Source organism: Columba livia, chromosome 24 (genome assembly GCF_036013475.1).
Source record: "Columba livia isolate bColLiv1 breed racing homer chromosome 24, bColLiv1.pat.W.v2, whole genome shotgun sequence".
In the NCBI taxonomy this organism is placed as follows: Eukaryota; Metazoa; Chordata; class Aves; order Columbiformes; family Columbidae; genus Columba; species Columba livia.
The window spans coordinates 5,052,808-5,058,772 of NC_088625.1; the positions used below are offsets into that span (position 1 = coordinate 5,052,808).

General features: G+C 44.0%; 1 long non-coding RNA gene across 1 annotated transcript; it reads right to left on the reverse strand.

The window, feature by feature from the left end:
• Positions 1-2,303: 2,303 nt before the first annotated feature.
• On the reverse strand, positions 2,304-3,386 carry LOC135576294 (uncharacterized). The gene is made up of 2 exons (XR_010467936.1): positions 3,246-3,386; positions 2,304-2,807 (listed from the first exon to the last, which is right to left on the reverse strand). It is a non-coding gene; the product is annotated as an uncharacterized LOC135576294 (long non-coding RNA).
• Between the last annotated feature and the right edge of the window lie 2,579 nt (positions 3,387-5,965).

Sequence of the window (5,965 nt, forward strand, 5' to 3'; positions counted from 1 at the left end):
GCTCGCTCCTGGAAGGCAGCCAGGGCTGAAATAATGGCTTGAGGCGGCACCTCTTTCTCCCCTCTCCCTGACCTGCCAGCAGACGAGGCATTTGGACGTTATTAAGCTGTGGAGCACATACTGTGCTTTGCAACTGGCCAGAGCTGTAAATCTCCAGTCGTGTTCTCGGTGAGAACCTCGTGTCATGTCAGAAATATCCCCCTGAACAACCTGCCTGGGCTTAAAGGCGCTTCCCTGTGTGTAGATGCTGAAGAGCTCGTTGGGGTTGTTGTTGATGGAACGTGTCCTGTAATCGAGAGAGGTGGGGTCCTGAGAGACCTCTTGTGTGCATATACATGCCCTGTACACAGGCCAAGATACAGTGACATGCAATAGAAATATTTTGCGATTGCCTCTTTTTCTATTTCTTCAGCCTGCATTCAACTCTTCATGTTTTATTTCTAAATGAATTGTCTTTGCTTCTACATGATTTATTCAATTACTGTTCTTTGCCAGTGAGTGGGCATCCCTCACTGTGCTTTAGCTGCACTTACTTTGCAAGTCAGCTCACGGGCATTGTCCCGTTTCACTCATTGCCACCGTGTTTTCTGTGTCTGACTCCACGATGGGTATGTTCACATACAGCATTAACGAGGCTTTTTTCCCAGGTGATGCTAAAATTCAGAATTGCTGAAATTTGCTCATGAGAGATGCCAAGAGGCAAAGACACAAATCATCCTTTAAAACCGCTCTTTGAAAAGATTAAACCTTAAAAACCTCCCTTATATTCTGTTGCTCCATTCCTTGTTTTCTCACCTAAAACCTTCTTTTCCCTTTCTGGCGACTTCCAAAATACACCACCTATTGCTCCCCAAACAAGATTGTGACCCATATTCTATCACCGCTGCAGCTTCTTTCCTTTGAGGCAAAGCCAAAGCTGCTCAGTTCAGTGTGAGCGCAGGGGATCGAAGGCTCCATGTCCAGTGTCCTGTCCAAGGCAACACAACGGGATCATTTCTCTCATCACCTTGTCTCCAAATCCTTCCTTCCTTCATCAGCTCCAAGGCGGTCAAACCTTTTGGTTTGAGCTCTTATTTCTCTGTGTAACCCAGAAAGGAGAGACCCGAAAGCTCTTTAGGAAACGCGCAGTGGCGTAATATCCAAACACTTTGTAAGTCGGGCATTTTAAGGCCAAAATCTACCTTTTAAAAGAAAAGGCAGTTCCAAATTAAACTTGTTAATCACGGTTTTCGCTTTCCTGGAGTGTTTGGCTTCTCCAAACAATCCCCACGTCGTTTGCAGCGAGGGAATTGCAAAGTGCAGCTCTGTTCTGCAAAGCCTTCATCATTTTTGTCATCGATCCAGACGTGAGGTCGCTCTCGTTTCATCCCATGGTTTGCTGGTAGACTCTTTTTGTCCCAACTGCCCTCACCCCCAACTCAGCTCTTTCCCCACCTCGTTTTGTTGGAGGTTAATCACAACTCCATCTTTGGCTTGTTCTGCGAGCTGGAAATTTGGGCGCTAATAACTGTTTTTGCACCGAGAAGGAGTCTGCAGAGTCCTGTCCTAAAGTGACTGTGCTCTGATTGCAGAGAGGACATTTCGGGCTGACACGAGGCTGCTGGGGGTTGAGTTTGGAAGAAAAATGGGCTCCTCTTTATAATCTCCAGTGTCTACCTAGAAAACAGTGCTCCACGTGCTTAGCAGGAGAAAATACCTGTCTGCAAGGGAGGCTGTGTTGCTTTTAAATGTGATTTTTGCTTTGAGGGCTTGGGGTGAGGCAGAAACGGCTTAAACATCCCCCAAAATCTCGCTATAAGAGGATGACATTTTCTCTTTCTGGTCACGTTTTACCACTGGAGTTACTCAGCGAATTAATAGGTATAGAAATGCAAAGCTCTTTTCTTATTACACGCCATCGATCTGATTGCAGTGTCATTAATTGAAAGACTCGGGAAATGTGATGGATGGTTCAGTTCAGGATTCCACATTCGTTTTGGCATAGCCCTGCAGGAGAAAAGCTGCATGAAGCTGATTGAAGGGCTCTTTTTGTCTGACATGAATTATTCTTTCATTGTCAAACCTTGTAACAGCATTCAGACATAGGGAGATTTACAATGTGAAATCCTAAATGGGGTCTATTCTTAAAATAAAATTAGAAAAAAAAAAGAGCTTTATCTCACAACGTTGAAAATAGCAACGTTTAAAAAACCCCACAACTATTTCTACAAATTAAATCTCTTTGCAAAACCCAAGGGGCTGATGTTTCTCGCTTAATTTTAAATGATTCCAAGGGTAAGGACTTAAATGATAAAACCAACTGCTTTAATCACATAACTGCTGTCAACATTTTTATTACATTCAAATATATTTGTTTGTATGAGAGGGTTTGTTTGTTCTTTCCAACGCTGTCATTTACCTAGATTTGCCCATTAATCCTGCTCGCCCTGTAAAATAAGATGAGCTTTTCTTTGGGGAAAAGCCAGGTGAAGGTTGTTTTTAAGGAAATCACTGCATTGTAGCAAATATCAAAATGTCTTGGCGGTGTGTGCCAACGAGATTTCATGTGTTTCCAGCTCGTGTCTGAAGGCAGATCTTATCAAACCGCTTCGTGGGGTTTATTTTTCACTGTTGGTCCTGAGCAGCTCGATTCCTGTTGCTCTTTTGTCTGTCTGAAAATTTGCGCCGCGCTCCGAGACTTGGCTCGAAATGGAACAATTAAAACGGCACGGAAAGGTGCGGATCAGCTTCGCTCGCCGCGTTATCGCTTCCGGAGTCGATGGAGAGTTTGGAATGCACAGATTTCTGTCTCGTTTCAGAATAAAACGCTGAAATTACATTATAGGAGATGTGAATCAATGCTCTGCCTATTACAAATGGTAGAATAGCCAGATTACACAGAGTAGTCAGATTAGATGAAGACGAGCTTTTGATTACATTACATCTGATTAGTGCTGTCTATTCATCTCTGTTTTAAAGAAAGCTGAGTTATTTTATCGGAATGTGGCGTGTTTGAAGGAGCGACGCTGTCAGGACTCAGACGAGGAGCTGGAAGAATTGGATATAAAATACAGTAGCAAATATCCAGCTCTCTGGTTTAACCACCTTCCTTTCCATCTGACGGACCTGCGTGCCCAAGCGCTATTAGATAGATAACATGGGAATGATTACAGTCTTTACTATTCCATTTAACTGCTTTTCAACCCCAGATAAGTATCGAGCGATTCCTTTCTGTTTGAACTCCCAAACAAATAGCCCCTTCTCACCTGAGATGCACATTTGCAGGCAACCGACCGGCCCGATAAAAGAGATGAGTAATTCACATTAAAGTGGGAAACAGCCTTTTCAGACGCTAAGAAATAAAACGCAGCGATGGGAAATGTTGTCCTCATCCCCCCGCCCCCTCCCCCTTGCCTATTCTGCATGTAATACCCCCGCGTACGTATATTTTAAGGTCTCATTGTTCGGCGAAGGGCGAGATTATTTGGTTTTGTCGTGGCTTTTGTCTGCCCGGCGAGACCTGTGGCCGAGGGACGGCGAGCGGGGCTGTTCTGCTGGAGTTTCTCCCCGTGTTGTGCTGGTTCTCTCTGCTTTTCTTCCCGCTAAACCCCGCGCTTGGCATCTTGGAAACCTCCCGTCTCCATAGCGCCTGCAATTCCCAGCAGCCGAGTTTGGAAATGAAACCGCATGGCGGGTCAGCACAAACACCCATTGAGCACCGGGGCTTTGAAAACCCGGGATTTGCTTTATTTTACGCACTCAGGGTTTCTCCGGGCAGAGATATCGTTTTATTGCAGGTTTTCTTTAACCTCGCTTCATTGTGAGCGCCTTCTGTACCGTTAGCAATAATCTTCGAGCCACTAGCCTGTTCGTAAAAGGTGAGGGAGTTATTTCTTTAAGGAGGTATTGCTGTTTGAAATTTAAGATATATATTATTTTAAACTTTACGCGGTTTAAAGCTAAATAAACTCACCAGTTTATTGGAGCCCAAAACTGGGAAGCATGTTTTTCCTTTGGTGCCACTAATTAGCCTCCCATGGAAGCCGATCTAAGTGGAAAGAGCTAACGATAGGGGTTATGCAGCGTGCATTCTTGCAGGGCTCCGGGAGCGTATTTTACACGAGGAATCACCCAAATCTGCTCACTCCTCAGCACCAAACCCTTTCTGTCAAACCGCTTCATTTTCAGGGTTCCCCGCGCTTGGAAACGCGGGGTGTAATTGCTGCAAATTGAATTACGGTGTCGAGCCGCGGCGGCTCTTATCAAATCTGTGTAAATAACGTTGTCCACGGAGCGCGTTGTCACCTTTGAAACGCTGTCTGCTCGTGGGCAGCAGCCCAGCTCTGCCTTTGCTTGCGCTGCTGGATTCTGGAGCTTTTGATTTTATTGCTTGTTGTTCAGGGCATTGTTATTATTTTTTTTAGTGCATTTTGACTCAGTTATTAAACATAAGGCTCATTTTTTGAGATTAAGAAGAAGGAGAGAGTAAAAGGTACCGTATCTTTCTTCTTAATTTTTTGGCTTAAGTCTAAACCAACTGAAAATCCACCCTTAAAATGATCTTAAAAGTAACAGTTGCTTAATTAACAAAGAAATAGTAACAGATTTAGCTTACCCTCTTTATGGACTTAACTTCAGAGAATTAGGCATCCTCTCTGTCTCCTCTGGAATAATCAGTTTGTTATCTAATAGATATGAAATGACCAAATACATCTACATCATTTACATCTTTAACTCAGGAACAATTGATCAAAACTGGAAGCGCTGCTGCAGATCAGAGAATCTCTTAGTTTCGAGCCTTTAAGTCCCCATCTATTTCCATCTAGTTAAGCTTAATTTCCTTTTATTGCGTCGCTCAAATGAAAATACACAATGCCACGTCTAATTGTGTTACTATTCACATTAATAACCTGCAGCTTTACATAACAATGAGCGAGGAGCATCCAAAAGGCAGAAACAGATGCAATTATTTGTTGCCAGCTAAGTTACTGTACGTGACCCAGGTGCTGTTGTACTATTTGCATGTGTTTCTCACCTTTGTTCACCCAGACACATGGGGATCTCAAGCTATTGCTGACTAATTGATAGTTGTAGTAACTGCTATAGGCTCCTTAGATTAGAAATGCATGCAGACGTGTGTCTTGATTCAAACATTAAGGAACACACACTCTCACTTACTTACATGGGCAGAAAGTCTTCATACTATTAGAGGTGTGTGATGGAGATAGCAGGACATAAAACAGAAGAGGGAGAGACACAGAGAGAGAGAGAGAGACAGAGACAGAGAGATGGCATGCAGCATATATACCCCTACAAATAGTTCTAAAATGCGTTTGCAAATGCAGAAGTCTTCAGAACCATCCACCAGTTCAGCACACCCTTTTTATCTCTTCTCCGCGGGACGTCTCCATCCAGATTACTCGAAAAAAGGCGGAAAAGGTGAGAGCTCTGCCATCTTAGCTCCGAATTCATCTGATTTCCTTTTTTTTTTATTATTTTTTTTTAATCTCTCCCCCCTCTCCCTTGTATTCCATTGTCCATTCTTATGATGGCAGCCGCCCTTGCTCTTGAATGCGAGTGTCACAGCGGGAGCAAAAAGGGTTCAGGGCTGCATTGTCAAAGCCATGGTTGCCTATTGTTTCTTAGCCTTTCACCGCTCTGCTTTTCCGAGGCTCTTTCCCTATCAGTGGCCCCTGTCAAGGGGAGGAGTAGGGAGAAAATTGCAAGAGTTAGTCGTCCTTTTTATTGCACACTGTTATGATAAACAGCCCAGCAATACATCCCACAAAATTAGGAATTATAACGACGGGACGGGGCGAGGTGGTGGGGGGGGGGGGGGTGGAAAGAATTCTTTGTAGGTTTGCGTTTGGCGCTGCCCTTATGTCAAAAAGCTTGGTTTCTTAGGAAAGACTTTTGTGGTGGTGTTTTGGGCAGCAAAAAATAGAGGCAGCTGCAAAGTGAACAGTGAGCTATTTAGCCACAAGGT